General features: G+C 42.7%; 1 protein-coding gene and 1 pseudogene across 2 annotated transcripts in view; one reads left to right on the top strand and one right to left on the bottom strand.

Moving 5' to 3' along the window:
• Window positions 1-2,480, bottom strand: part of LOC118859172 — a 72,167-nt pseudogene extending 69,687 nt beyond the window's left edge.
• Window positions 1-16,265, top strand: part of GNG7 (G protein subunit gamma 7) — a 364,198-nt gene that overhangs the window by 221,441 nt on the left and 126,492 nt on the right. Inside the window, exon 4 of one of the 2 annotated variants that reach the window (XM_036756410.1) lies at window positions 15,239-15,264. The exons of the other annotated variant lie outside the window; for it this stretch is intronic. The gene's annotated coding sequence lies outside the window, so the exon portion shown is untranslated. The remainder of the gene's footprint in view (window positions 1-15,238; window positions 15,265-16,265) is intronic. 2 annotated transcript variants of the gene reach the window in all.

Genomic DNA, 16,265 nt, shown 5'->3' with positions numbered 1-16,265 from the left:
GTGTGTATCATGTTTGGTATATAGGATTACAAAGGAAACCAATTATATTGAAATAATTTTCAAAATATTTTTTTAAAAGGAAACAAGCCCATAGACCCCTAAAATTAGGCCATTTTCTTCTATCACCAACATGTATGACCTTTGACTAATAATTTTCTGGGCCTCAGTTTCCTCATTTTACAAATGAGGAGACTGGATGAGAACACTTGTAATGTCCCCTTCTAGTTTTCTTTGTTCTAAAGTTCTCCCACCCCTGGCAGCCTATATTCTAAAGTCCCTTTCAGTTCTGATGGCCTGTGTTCTAAGGTCCCTCTCAGCTCTCACATTCTGTGTCCTCAGATCACTTCTACTTTGGACATTCTATGACCAATAAGTGTTACCTACCCACTGAACCCTGGTTGAGTCAGAGTTGGTTCAGACAGATCTCTGTCTCATCTTTCACTTTCCCCAAGTCCAGGGATCCTACAGTTTCCTTTTAATTTTCTTTCTTCCTTAAGATATGGTCTGATTGAAAGTAAATGCGTGCTGTTCCTCACATACAACACTCAATCTCCTGACTCTGGGCTTTTGGATTTGCTGTCCCCAATACCTAAAATGTTCTTCCTTCTTCTAACTGCAGGCTTCTCTGACTTCTTTCAAAATCAGCTCAAATTACCCGTTTTGCAGGAGGACTTTCTCAGTCTTCCAGGCTACTAGTAGATTACCTTTCATCTGAGATTACCTTTCATCTACACTGAATAGATCTTATATTTCAGTCATTTTTCAGTCATTTCCGGCACTTTGTGACCCTGTTTGGGGTTTTCTTGGCAGAGATACTGGAATGTTTGCCATTTCCTTCTCCAACTCATTTTATAGATGAGGAAACTGAGGCAAACAGGGCTAAGTGACTTGCCCAGGGTCACACAGCTAGTAAGTGTCTGAGGCCAGATTTGAACTCAGAAAGATGAGTCTTCCAGACTCCAGGCCTTGCACTCTTATTCACTATGCCACCTACCTGGTTATTTGTCTGGTCATATGCGTGTTGTTCTGCCCCCATTAGAATGAGCTCCTTAAGGTCAAGGGACATGTTTTTGCCTTTCTTCATATTCCCCAGTGCTTAGCAGTGCCTGATACATAGTAAGTGCTTAATAAATGCTTATTGACTGTCATCAAAAAATGGTATACTTTGAATCAGAAAAGCTGGGTTCAAGCCCCATTTACACCAATTACTATCTGTAATTAGTCACTTCTCTCAGAAACTCAATTTCTTTCTCTTTTATGTCACTTTCAAAGTCATTTAACCTCATAGAATCTGAGTTAGAAGGTACCTCTGTAGCTTTCTAATTCAGCCCATTTCTGTTGAAGAATCCTGGCCACAACATACTTAGCAAGCAGAGTGTGACCACCCAGGCTCTCTGGGACTTTGCCATAGGATTGTGATCAATTCATGGGAGTGTGTCTGCTCCCTGAAGTGACTGCTGTCCCCATCCCTCACCTTGCTGTCTTTCAGAAATGCAGAGTGTATCTGCCCTCAGTCACCTTTCCTGTGTTACCTTGCAGGCAACAAACATTTAAGCTTTTTTATGTGCTGGACATAGAAGGCAGCTATGTGCTGGGTCCAGAGTTAGGAAGACCTGAATTCAAATCCAGCCTCAGACACTTATTAGCTGTGTGACCCTGGGCAGGTCACTTAACCTCTGTTTGCCTTAATCCCCTGGAGAAGGAAATGATGAACCACTTCAGTATTTTTGCCAACAAAACCCCACAGATAGTTTGGTCCACGAGGTCACGAAGAGTCAGACACGACTGAATGACTGAACACCAATGTACTAACTAGACATTGTGCTAAGATTTGAGGGTAGAAATACAAGCAAAAATAAAGATGATTTCTGCTTCCAAAGTGTTTAGACTCTAATGAAGACAGTACATAAAAGGGAGCTGAAAAGCCTGGGCTCTAGGAGCAGTTCCTACTGGCAGGGGAGCATGCTGGCAAAGTCCAGAGAGTCAGAAGCATAGGCAGGAGAGGAAGGAAGGCCGACCACCCAGGGCTGCCATTTCAAATGGAGGAACTCAACAATGACAGTGAGGAAGTAGGGAGGAGAAATGTTCCAGGGTGAGAAGGGTTCTTCCTATCTTCTCCCTTACTCCAGAAGGGCTGCACTTTTCTATCATGGCTATGGGCCATCCTATCCACGCCCTCACAAAATGCCAGCTTGCCTGTATGTCACTGACTGTTGTCTTGGAGTTCCTCCTGAGCCTCGATGCTCCTCCCTCATAGCTCGAAAAGCAGCGCCCTGAGTTGTTCATGTTTATGATTCAGCCTTGCCCTTTTACTCTGTGGGGAGTGACGTCCTGCCCTCTCATTAGCCTCCTTCCCTTCCTCTTTGCCTCCCCTGGCTGAGGCTTCTCAGCTGTTGTCCATACAAGGGCAGTGGGGGTGGCTGTGTAGGCCGAGGGTTTCCCGCCTCCTGAGGCTGGCTGCTGCTGCCGCCCACTGCCATCCCTTCGAACTAGGTGCCAAACTGCTTGCCTGAGCCATCCTGCCAGTGCAGAGCTGGGAAAAGCCCCCAATGCTTTGGGGGTTTTCAGCTCTCTTTGCTAAATGTGATAGCAACAACAACAACAAAGGTTATTGCACAGATGGAAAATCCCCTGCAAAAACACCCAAATGTTTCTGGAGGAAAAAGGGACCTGTGCTCACCCTCTAGGGACCAGAAAGTCATTTAAACTGGATAGAAACAGCCGTGTTGGCAGCCATCTGAGCTGACTTCATGATCATACCCTTAATTCATCACAGGAAATCTGGCCTCATTAAATACTGTTCAAACCAAAGGTATACAGACTGAGCTCAGATGCTAAGTGACTCAGGTGGATTTTTTTTTTTTAACCAGTGAAACCAGAACTTATCCACTATGGTCTGATGAATCACATGACCAGGGAGATAACATCAGGTCAAAGGACCTGGGTTTGAATCTCAGCCTTGCTGCTTATTGCTTATGTGACCTGGGGTAAGTCATTTCTCTGTTTGAGGCTTTTCATCTGTAAAATGAAGGTGTGGATTAAATGACCTCAGCGGTCCATCACAGCTCTAAATTCTATGATCCAATGAGTAACATCCCTATCCACTCTCCACCTTGGGAGACCCTACACATTCCCACAAGGCTGCCTGTCCTCAGACTATGTCTGGCCTCCTCTCTGGGAATAATATTCAGGGCCATTTTATAGGATATTATTCTAATTCTCCTTAGGATCATAGAGGCAAATAATATCTTAGAGCTCATCTATTCCCATTCCCTCATTTCTCAGAAAGGTTAAGTGATTCGCCCAGGACCACACAGCTACTAAGTAGCAAAGATAAGATTTAAATTCCTGGCTCCCATAATCAGTCTTTGACCCCTGCCTTGATTATCATGCGTGGCTCTGAATGCCTCTCCCTGTTTCTTAGTCAGAATAACACTCCACAAGGTACAAGTTTGCCTCCAAGAGAGGAAATTACAAATAATTTCAAACTTTGGGGGGAGGACTCTTTATTGTTTATTGTTGTTGTTTGTCCTTCATTCTCAAAGAAGACCATGACATCAGAGAGGTGGCACCATGAAATGCAAGTGAATTGGGTTTAAGCGAGGGAGGTCTGTGCAAGGTCACCAACTTCATTTTCTCCTCTAGAGCCATCTGAATAAGAGGCCATTCTCTGCCTCATTTCTTACCTAGCTTTAATCACTAAATGGGTATCTCAGACAAACTGAGACTGGGGAAAGACCTTGGCTTAAAAAGGCCAAGGTTTCCCACTGCATCCTGAGCCACCTCCAGTCATCCTAATCTGTATCTCACCACTAGACCCAGATAGCTGTCCTAATTGTAGCCCTTTAATAAATACCTCTTTCTAAATGCTATTTAAAGCTGGCCAACTCAATTGATTCCCAACTGATAATCTTAGGGGGAAGAACTTGAGCATATGGCTTTATAGAATTACTCCTGACTACTCCAAAACCCTTAGAACCCTCAGTGAGTGATGGTTAATCTATGGCAGCCCAGTTCATCAGTGGGAATGGGAGCTGGGATAAAGATTCTCAGAGCTTATATGGATTCTACTAGTATGTTTGTTGAAAACTCACCCTCTGGATTAAGTGTCTGGATCAAAGTCTAGTGACAGACTAGTTGTGTATCCCCTGAGGACCAACTTGGCTAAGTTCAGAGACACTCATCAACAGAGCCTGCAACCACAGCAGCTCTTGAAGAACTTCTTTTAAAGCAGAGATTTGCTATCTGCATCAGTAGAGGGAGGCCCCACGTTAATGAAGCCACAAGTTATCTGGCACTGGAGTTCACCTTCCTCCTCATGACAATAGGACAACTTGGATGCAATGTTAGCGTGCTGGGCTATGTGAGGCAGGAGACTTGGGAGCTATGACCTTGGAAATATATCCCCTTCTCTAGACCTTCATTCTTCAGCTGTACAGTCAAAGCTAGACAGTCTTTAAGAGCCCCTAGAGTCCGTGGTCCTGGGATCTAACGTCCCTTCGGACTAAGACATGACATTCAGTCCTGAGACCCCCTTCTAGCATTGGGGTTTAAAGGGTTCACCCCACTTGGGTCCCAAAGGCCCAGAGTCTGATCACTGGAAGGACCTTCAGAGGTCATGGAGTCCGTTCCACTCTAAGGCCCTGGGGTTGTGCATTGCTAGGCAGAAAAGTGAGCTCTGGTGACGTATGAAACCAGATAGGCAAGTGTTAAGGAAGGGGAAACAACCACAGCAAATGTTTCAAATCGAGTCCCAAGAGATGGGCTCTTACATTGAGGGAGCTCGTGAGCTCGTGAGCCAGCAAGCGAGTGCTGTGAGGTCGTGGGCCCAGCCTCCTGGGGTCTTTCTGTACCTGCCTTACCTTGTTAGAACCTCTGCACATCTTTCTATGGCAGATCACCCACGTGATCTCTGAGGTCCCTAGTCATATGAAGCTATTGTCTTTATGAGGCCATTTAAACTTCAAGAGAAGCTGTTGTTTTCCTCAGCAGCAGCCTTTTATTTGGGGAGCTGATGGGTCGAGGTAAACTTTCTCATTATCTGTAATAAACAGGTTGCTTTAGATCAGTCACAAACTACTTAACCTTACAGCTGTTGCTCAGCCTGAATAGATGCAGAAAAATAAATTTGTTTTTTACTCTTTAGAGGAGTCTTATTGTGAACACAGGAGAAGTTCCCTCATATTCTGAGGTCCTGTCATAGCAGCAGACATTTATGGGATGTCTGTATAGGGAGGGCCCCATGCTGGGTACTAGTCTAAGGTGCAAAGTTGTTTTTTTCCTCTGGGGCTTTAGGGGAGGTGGGATGTAACAGTAGGTCATATTTCTGTAGTTCTTAAAGGTATACAGTGTGCTTTGCTCGCAACACCTCTGTGACATAAGGAGTGAAATGTTTTTCATCCACATTTCACAAATGAGAAAACTGAGTCCCAGAGAGGTTAAAAGTTTCAATTCAGCAAGCATTTCTTTATTAGCTGTGGCAGGCACTGCACCAGGCACTGAGGACACAAAAGCAAAAATGCAAAGGCTTTGCTCTTAAGGAGCCTACATTCTATTGAGTGGGAACACATGTGTAGAAAATTAAAGGCAAAATCTATACAAGGTAATTTCTGTAATAGCCTTTGGGCACCGCCCCCTCCCCTCCCCCCTCTGCTACACACACATACGTATTTCAGTGCCCCTTCGCCCTGCTTTCTATAGGAAGTGGCACTTGCACTGAACTTCTGCAGCAGCTAGGGGGCGCTGTGAAGAAGAGGCAAGGAAGGTACTGGAAATGCCAAATAATAGCTGTATTTTATCCTAAAGACAAGAGTGAGCCATTAGAGCATGAGCGTGAGGTCAGATCTGTGTTATAGGAATGTCACTCTGGCAGTTGCATAGAGAATAAATTGGAAGGGGGAAAGGCTGGAGGCAGAGAGACAAACAAAGAGGCCATTGCAAGTTGTCCAGGTCAGAGCCTAAATTAGGGTGGTGACTATGTGAGTGGGGAGAGACAGTAGCAAGGTAGGATCCAGCAGACCTTGGACTGATTGTGTATTAGGATGTGGGTTAGGAGGCAAAAAGAGAGGGGCAAGGATGACTCCTGGGTTATCAGCCTGTGTGATTAGAAGAATGGAGTTACCTCTAACAGAAATAGGGGAATTAGAAAGAAGGGAGAAAGAATGGGGAGGAGAATGTTTGATTTGCTCTGTTTAGGATGTGTTGGGTTCTAGGTGCCTGTGAGATCCAACTGGAGATGTCTAATAGTCAATTAATGATGCAGTACTGAAATTTAGGAGAGAAACTAGGTCTGGATATAGAAATAAAGGAGTAATCTGCATAAAGTTGGTGAGGCAGCTAGGTAGTATAATGTGTGGAGGATCAAATCCTGCCTCAGTCACTAGCAATGTGACTCTTGTCTCAAGCTGCAGCTTCTTCATCTGTAAAATGGGGATAATAATAGCACCAACCCGCCCCTAGGGGGGTGAGAATAAAATGAGATGTGTAAAGTGCTTCCCAAATACTAAGCTAGCTCTGGCAACGCATGTTCAACCTCATTATCATGTGAGCTTATCCACAGCATTCAAAATTTTCTCCATTTGCTGTAACTGATGGTTCCACATATGGACGGTGCAATGCTGGCTGGTGAAGAACCTATGTTTTCTTGGTGTAATGCCAAAAGTTAGCACAAGCAGCAAAGAATCAATCCAGAGTTTGTTGCGTCTCAGCTTCAGAGGCTTCATTGAGTGCACAGTCATTCGCAACAAAAAGTCACACACTAACTCTCCCTCTACTTTAGTCTTGGCTTGTAGTGTTTTCAAGTTGAATAATTTATCATCAGTGCAGTAGCTGGCCTTGATGCTGCTTTCATCTTCACTGAAGACATCTGACAACATGGTTGAACACATCATACTGAAAAGCATGAGAGCAAGCACACAGTCCTGCTTCATTCCGTTGGTGACTGGGAAAAGTGCAAGAGCGTTGTCCAATATCCAGAACCTGTGCAAGCATGCCGTCATGAAACTGATGGACAGTATTGATGAACTTTTCCCGACAACCAAATCTTGCCATGGTCTTCTACAAGCCCTCATGACTAACAGTATCAAAGGCCTTGGTCAGATCGATGAACATTGTGTACAGACCTCTGTTCTGCTCCTGGCATTTCTCCTGGAGTTGTCAGACAGCAAATACCATGTCAACTGTTCCTTGGACCTTTCTGAAGCCACACTGGCTCTCACGTAGATGACCATCTTCTGGGTGAAGGATCAGCCTATTAAAGAGGACTCTGACAAGAATCTTGTTGGCAATGACGAAGAGAAAGGACCTTCTCCCGTGATCATCACAGGACAACGTATTTCCTTTTCCTTGAAGGATAGTTGTAAAGATCAGACATACACACTGGCTAGTCAGTGTGGTGCAGACACATGCTACATAGGGTTTTGTGTACACAAAACAGTGGGGAGAGCTTCAGCAAGGAGAGTCAGGAGAGCTGGACTCATGTCCTGATCTGCCTATCACCAGGTCAATATTCTTGGTAGGCATGGTACTTTCCTTCTCTGCACTCCATTTTTCTCAAATAAATTGAGAGAATTGGATTAGACCACAGGATCATAGATTTAGAGCAGGAAGTGACCTTTGAGGCTATTTAATCCAAGTCCTTCTTTTCACAAATGAGCTCAAAGTAGTTAAGTGTTTTGCCCAGGGTTATGGGTGGCTGAGGCAAGATGATCTTCAAGACCTCTTTTTTTTCTAAAGTTGTATGTTTCTCTGACTACCAGTCTCTTAATTGCCAGATCCAATGACCTTTTCTAAGTCCTTACCCTTCTTGACCTTTCTGTGGATCACCCTCTTCTCTACATCTTTGTGACACTGCTCTCTCCTGGTTTTCCTCCTACTGTCTGACCACTCCTCAGTCTCCTTTAATGCATCTTCATCCAAGTCATGTCCACTAACTGGGGGTGTGCTCGAAGGATGTGTCTTGGGCCCTCACTGATTAGTGACTTTGGAGAAAACAGTTTTGGGTGATGATGAGATCAGATGCCAGGCTACAGAGCAGTTAGAAGAGTGAGAGGAGAGCCCATGGAAATACCAGTTATAGACAGGTTTTGGTTTGTTTTTGAGGAGTTTAGATGAACAGGAAGGAGAGATATAGAATGATGGCTGGCTGGCATAGCAAGATCTAGTGAAGGTTTGGGGAAGCATTGGGGATGCACAGGGAAGGTACCAGCAGATATGGAAAGATTGAAGAATACAGAGAGGGTGATACTGGAGTCAATCTGCTGGAAAAGATGAGAGGAGATGGGATCAAGGGTACACATATATGGGTTGGCCTTGGAAGGCCACCTCATCATCAGAGACTTCAGTGAAGGAGTAGATGGGGGAAGATATCATGGGTATATGAGCTGAGGAAGAGGAGGGGAGGAAGAAGGAGTTCTCAGCAAATAGTGTCATTTTTATCTGGGAAGTACAATTTGAAGTCTTCAGCAGAAAGGGTAGAGGAGTGGCAGGGGAGGCCCAAGGAAAGAAGAAAAAGTTTGGAACAGCTGTTGTGGTGAGTGGGATATGGAATCAATTAAGAAGGATCTATCATAGGATTGCCTTGTTACAATGAGCGCCCACCCGGAGATTAGCTCTGGTAAACTTGTCATGGACCAAGTCAGCACAGTTTTATGTTTTCCTTCATTCTGTTCAGCAGCATATGAGTAGGCGTGAAGGAGGCAGATGGTTTGAGTGTTCCAGGATTGGTGTTTAGCAAAACATGGTCAATGAGAGGCCAAGGGATCAAGGGATTCTAGGATGGGGGATGGTCTAGAATTGAGCTTTTACATGTAGCCATCAAGATTGGAAAGGAGGGAGACCTGGGATAGCCCTGAGGGATGGATGGACTGGCAGTAAGGGCAAGGATAAAGAGTAGATTTAAAGAGGCATAGAGAGATACCAAAAGATAGAAGATTATGATAACATAAAGGAATTCCAAATTCTTGAAGGTGGGAGTAGAACATAATCAAGAGAGGTATCATCCCTGTCTGTAGCTCAGGTGGGCTAAAAGAATAGATCTTGCGAGTCAGGTAGACTGAGGAACTAAGGAATTCTGGCATTTGAGTGCTTATTAATGTTTATTGAATGGAATGAAGTTAAAGGGGGGAAACACTATAGAAACCATGTTGTAAAATCCTAAAGGAATTCCTGGCCACTGTGTCTCCTCCTGCCAATTCCCTAGGACAACCCCCCCCCCCCGACACACACACACACATAAACACATACACATACACACCTTGTTGTTGTTCAGTTGTTTCAGTCGTATCCAATGCTTCATGACCTAATTTGGGATTTTTTGGCAAAGATACTGGAATGGTTTGCCATTTCTCATTTTACAGATGAGAAAACTGAGACAAACAGGGTGAAGTGACTTGCCCAGGGTCACACAGTTAGTAAGTGTCTGAGGCTGGATTTGAACTCAGGAAGGTGAATCTTCCTGACTCTAGGCCCAATGCTCTGTCTACTGCATCACCTAGCTGCCCCCACCAGCAAATGGTAGTAATATAATAATACTAATAAATGTTAATAAAGTAATAATAAAATAATACTTGGTGCCAAAATTACTGAGCATCCTCCTGAAAGCATCATTTAGTGTTAGATTGTGATTTTGTGAAAATAGTACTACTAATATTAATACTATCAAATTGTTGAAGAATATTCCAGTGAAGTATATTTAAGTACCTGTCTTTTAAGTGTTCCCTTCGAGAATCACAGCATATCAGAGTTCAAAGGAATGTTTAGAACACAGTGTCAGAGCTAGCAGGTATCTTCGAATATTGAAGGTTAAAGACAGAAGGAAGCGGACAATAACAGTAACTCAACATTTTCTAGTTTTTTAAGGTTTCCAAGGCATTTTCCTCATAACAACCCAGTGAGGTAGTTTAAATATTATTATCCTCATGTTACAGATGAGAAAACTTAGGCTTAGAAAGTTAAGTCACACAGGTAGCAAGTGTTGAATCTTGAAGTTCTGAGCTCTTGAACCATGCTATCTAGAGCATGATCAAACCAGTACTGCCATTGCTCCTGGATGGGTGTGACAGCCTGCTCCCCCATGGCTCCTCTCCCTATAGCTATGACTTTCCAAAACAAAACACCCACCTTTGGCCTCAGCCATGCTTCACTTCCCTTTTGTCTGGACCCTGTTTGTCTAAAATCCCCTTCCTTCTGCTCACCTTTCCCACTGCTGCCCTGAATAAGCTTTATCTTGGGGCCCTCTTCTCCTCTCTGGAGGACTCCTTCCTCAGGCCACTATTTTAGGAGGGACTACAATGATGCTTCACGCTCACCTGGACTCTCTCCAGATTCCTCCTCCTCTGCCATATTGTCCCTCCTTGGGTTCTCAAAAGATGTTAATGGCAATGATGATAACAGAAAATAGGTTTCACCACTGATTAAGATAGTGTAAGAAGATGAGAAGATCATGAATATAATGAACTGTTACTGTACTGTGAAAGAGAAAGGATATATATGATTAATACAGAGAAGCTTGGCAAGACATATGAGCTCATGCAAAGTGATGTAAGCAGAGCCAGGAAAATAATATACACAATGACTATAAGAATATATCATAAATATAATAAATGTAAATACATGTTTTGAAATGATAATGACCAAGTTTGACTCCCAAAGAAGACATTCCAAGGCACTTTATCCTGATTCATTGCAGAGGTGAGGGCCTCTGGGTATGGAACACTGTTTATCTGCACATAATGTCAGACTTTATCTATATCTTGGCTGGTTTTACTGAACTGTTATACTTTCCCTCTTTTTCTTTGTTGTAATACATGGCTCTTGGGGCAGTTAGGTGGCGCAGAGAGTAGAGCACAGGCCCTGGAGTCAGGAGGACCTGAGTTCAAATCCAGCCTCAGACACTGACACATGTACTAGCTGTGTGACCTTGGGCAAGTCACTTAACCCCAATTACCCGGCCAAAAAAAACCAAACCATAATACATGGCTCTCTAGGTCAGGGAATAAGAAGGGACATGCTGGGGAATGTAGGTGCTATAAAAATAAAGTATATCACCAGAAATTGTTTTGTAAGAAAAAAAAAAAAAACAAGTGCTCAAAATACGTTGTAGGTCAGTCATATTGCCCCATGACCATCTTTTTTTTTTTTAAGGAAAGAAACCAAGGTTCAAACCCAGATCTCCACTATGATGTCCCTCTCTATTTAGAACTGAGAATATTAGAACTACAGAGATGCCTGTGTGATGTGACTCTGCATGAATCTGAATGACCTAGGTTCAAGTGTGGCCTCAGACACTTCCTAGCTCTGTGACCCTGGCCTGGATGCCAGCCAGCTCAACATCATTGAGGGATTCAGGAGTGAGCTGAACCATGTAGTCAACAGCAAACCCAAAACAGTTATCTACTAGCTGGATGAGTGGAAGGACTACAACGTGTAAATTCGGCTGTGGGGGGAGCACCAGGCTTACCACTGGCTGAAACCAGAGGAGGCCTGCAAGCTGGCTCAGTTTAAGGGTATGGCAACATCCCTCAGAGACAGGCACCACTTTCTCTGCTGCAACATACCTTGGCCCCAGGAAAAGGAAGGGCTTTTGAGATACCCAAGATTCAGCCTACTGAGGTTCTCAGGTGTCTTTTCTGAGATCAGCCCCCACCCTGATTAGGTTATCGAGTCCTGCAGCTGAAACTGAAGTGACCAATGAAATCAGGCTAAGCCTTTTAGGTCAGAGCAAACATTATGGTGTTCAAATGAAAGAATGGTATGGAAATATATAAAGCCAAATCTTGGTACTCATGTACTTGAGGAATAAACTGTTAAAAACTCAAAAAAAAAAAAAAACATAGAAAGTTAGAGCAGATGGGACCTTGGAGCATAGAATATAATCTTTTCCAGCTGACATTCTCATAATCCCATAGACTTTCAAGGTGAAAGACAACAGATGCCAAATAATAATTAATAAAGGGCTTTCATAGGATCATAGATTTAGAACTGGAAAGGATCTTAGAGCCCCAGTCTTTTATTTTATAGATGAAGAAGTTTGTAAAATACTTTACATATGTTACCTGATTTAAGTCTCAAAACCCTGTGAAATATAAAGATATATATATGTATATACATATGTATAATATATATAAACTATAGATGCTGTCCTCATTTTACGTATGAGGAAACTGAGGCTTATACAGGTTAAGTGACTTGATTTCTGGTAAGTGCCAGAGGCAGAACTAGAAGCCAGTCTTCCTGACTCCAAGTCCAGCACTGTCCATTAGTCCACACTACTTCATGTTAGGTCAGTGAGTTCCAGTAGTAGCTCACAGGAAGGAGACATGTGCATATACTGGAGGAATAAGGGAAGAAATTATAAAGCGGGCATGACTTGATTGAAACCTTGCAACAAAGAGAGAGAAAATACCAACAGAGAAAAAAGAGAAAAATAACACAAGGTAAAATCTACCAAGTACTGTATAATGTCTGGCACAGCCAGCTCATCAGAAGCATCGGCACTGAATGCTGATTTGGAAGATAGTCGGAGTTCAAAATCTACATTTGCAACCCTGAGCAAATCCACTCTTCATCTGAGCCTCAGTCTCCTTATCTGTAAAATGAGAGGATTAGACTGAGGATTCTTTAACTCTTTGTGTGCTACAGATCCCTTTGGTCATCGATCTGGTGACGCTTATAGACCCTTTCTCAGAATCATGAGATAAAATGCATAGGATTACACAAGAAACAAATTATATTGAAATAGAGTTATCATATATGTATTTTTTAAACCACACAAGTTCATGGAGCCCAGGTTAACATCTCCGAGCCACTAGATGATCTCTGCTGTCCCTTTCAACTCTATGAATGAGATCACAAGGCCCTGGGATGGTCCAAAATGTTTCCTGAAGAAAGGGAATCTGGTCACACATGTCTAGATGACTTACAGCCCACCCCCTTCCCCTCTTTCCCTAACTCATCCCAAGGGGACTAATCATGGGATTCTTAGTTTCCATTCCCTTTCATCTCCCTCGCCCACTGAGGTCAGCAGGCAGCATCAGTTGGCTTCTGGGTGTAGTCGTGGACCTGTCAGCTCTTCCATTTGAGGTTAATTGGTTCACTCCAGAGGTTGCCTTTTTCCACCTCTAAGTTTACCCCTGCACGTGGCTGAAATAGTTTAAACTCAAAACCGGAGATGGAAAAACACGACACATTGCAGTTGTAGGCTCAGTTCCTGATTTTTTGGTGTATTTTGCTGTTGTTTTTTTCCCTTGAACTAGCGTGTCAGACGTACTGGACTTTGACCATTGTAAATGTTTGGGGACTAGATATTTCTAAGTGGAATAATACAAGATTTTGTAAGAGGAGTTTTGTTTTTCTTAAAAGTGCAAAACTACCTTCTTTAAAGAACTGATTGTGTAGCTGTCTGAATTCCCTGTCAATTATGAGATGATGATAATAACAGCTCTCATTTCTGTCTTGTTTTACAATTGCAAACTACTTTCTTCACAAAGATCCTGTGAGTTAGATAGTATAAAGGTTCTATTGCCATTTGACGGGAAAGAATGCTGAGCCAAAGAGCAGTGAGCTGACAAACCCAGGGCCACACAGATAGGGCTGCAGACAGGCCTGGAATTCAGGCCTTCCGCCTGCCAAGACTGTTATCTTGGGCTTTGGGGGAAAGCAAACCCTTATATTACTTTTAATGCTCTTTATAACACTTTGGCATTTAATAGTATTTTCCATACACTGGTAATTTGTGAGCAATCTTTTGTGTGTAAATAATTTCTTGGAAATCCCTTACAGTTCCTCAAGGCATTTGCTTGGGAGAGTCAATGATGCTCTTATGTCATAGTGAAAAGGATCCAAGGACTAGGAGTCTGGGGACTGAGGCTCTGCGTTGGCCTTGATTTTGTGACCTCAGACAAGTCATTCCTCTTCTTCTCATCTCACTTTTGTCATCTGTAACATGGAAAGATTGGAGGCTTAACCTGGAGCCCATGAATTTATTTTTAAAATAGTTTGATAACTATATTTCAGTATAATTGGTTTCCTTTGTGATCCTATATATTTTATTTTATGCATTTAAATTTATATTCTAAGATTTAACCATTAATTATATCCAGTAATTTATATTCTACAATTTAACCACTTATATTCTAAGAAAGGGTCCTTAGACTTCACCAGACTTCCAGAGGGGTCCAGGATGCACAAAAGGTTAAGACCTTTGACTGGATGATCCCTAAAGTCCCTTTTGTCTCTGACATTCTGTGATTTAAATCCACGTGGGCTCTTGTGTCTTTCAAATATTTTACTTCTTTGAAAGATCTATAATTTCACCTCTGTGGGTCCTCCTTCCATGGATTGTGGCCCCTTTAAACTTAAATAAATGTTCTCTATGAATTCCTCTGGCCAAAAAAGTGAATCTGCTGATGCCTGTGTGATGTGACTCTGCATTTAGCTAGACTAATTCTTGAAGAGCAAGCACATGGTCTGTGTCTATACAGAGGACCTTCCCATCATGTTAGGATCAGCCAGAGCTTTCTGGCCAGACCTAGCCAAAGGTGCCTTCTAGCTCCTGAGTTGTCTTCATGGTACAGGGAACAGAGCAGCCTGTTATTCACTAGATCTGTGAACACCTTTGTTCTTCATTACCTATGTGACATCTAGCAAGCCTTTCCCCTTCCTTTTATCTGGAAAATGAGGGGATTGGGCTTGATCATTTGTGACATCCCTTCCAACAATTCACACACACCTGTTCTGTGCCAGTCACCGTGCTAGGCACTAGGGATACCAGTACAAAGAACGATGCATCTCTATGTTCAATTAGCTTCCATTCTATTCTGAGATTACAAGCATGCACATCTGTAAGTAGTTACAGAATACACCTAATGACAACAAATACCAAGTGGTTGTGAGGAGTACACTGGAAGCAGTTGAAGGAATAAAGACAGGTTTCATTCATGCAGAGAGGGATATCTGAGTTGCACCTTTGATCTTAGGAAGCCATGGAACTCTGGAGGGGAGGCTTCTCATGATGTAGTTAAAATGAAAAGACATGCTGATTTTGGAGTTAGAAGACCTGGATTCAAGTCCTAGCCCTGATACGAGCAGTGTAACCCTAGTAAAGTCACCTGATCTTTCTGAGCCTTTGCACATTTAAAAGTTCTTTATATACATATATATATATATATATATATATATATATATATATATATATATATATATTTTAAAATGCTTAATCTTCTCTTTGTTTTTCTTACAGGGAAAATCTGAGTACAGTGGGACAAGGTATGTAGAGTTATATCTTATTATCTTTTGAGTCTTTTTTTTATGAGTAAAACAAGCCATGGTATTTTCTTTGAATAGTGTACATGGTATATTGCCTGCAGTTAACGTGGAGGAAAGAAGCTGAAACGTTACTCAGCCAGTTGAGGATATTCCTGAATGTTGTCATTTTAGGATCCTTTTATCTTGAAAATATCTCTGGACATTCTGACCAGTCGTCTGGGGGGAACTGGAACAGCTGGTCCCTTAAGGGAGAAACTATCCTTGTGTATCTCTCTTCCTTTTCACTCCCACTGCAGTCACCCTACTTCAGGCCCTCATCCCTTCTTTCCTAGAAAACTGAAATAGCCTCCTTACTAGTCTTCCTGACTGTGATTTAGCTCCTTTCCATGTGCCACACTGATGCCCAAGTGATTTTCCTTATACATTGCTTTCATACGTCACCCTTCACCTCATAAACTTTCAGTGGCTACCCATTGCCTACTGAATTAAATGATCATGGCATTCAAGACCCTTTGTGGTATGGCACCACCCTACCTTTCCATCTTATCTTGTTCTGTTTCCCTCTAGTAATCTACTTACTCCTTTTAAAGAGGGAGCTCCCTCATAGACATCTCATTTCTCCCCCAGCTGCATGGCTTTAGAACTTCTCTGACTTCCCCACCATGTCCCCTTGTGGGGTACCTTCTTTCTCCTCTCTCCCGCATCTTTTCAGCTTCCTTTTCTGTGTCTCCCTCCCTTAGACTGTAAGCTCCTTAAGGGCAGGGACTCTTTTTTTTTTCATTTGTATCTCCAGCATTTAGCACAGTGCTTGGCACATAGTAGATGCTTATAAATGTTTATTGACTGACTACATTCCAGCCAAACTATACTATTCTCCATCATCCATTTTCAATTCAATTCAGCCTTTGCTCATACTGTGACCTATGTTTGGACTATCCCTACCTCCATCTTTCATCTATTGAGGTCCTTTGAGCCACAGCAGAGCTACCATATCCTCCATA

The sequence above is a fragment of the Trichosurus vulpecula genome, chromosome 1 (assembly GCF_011100635.1).
Source record: "Trichosurus vulpecula isolate mTriVul1 chromosome 1, mTriVul1.pri, whole genome shotgun sequence".
Classification (NCBI taxonomy): domain Eukaryota; kingdom Metazoa; phylum Chordata; class Mammalia; order Diprotodontia; family Phalangeridae; genus Trichosurus; species Trichosurus vulpecula.
This window is presented reverse-complemented; position numbering and strand designations above follow the sequence as displayed.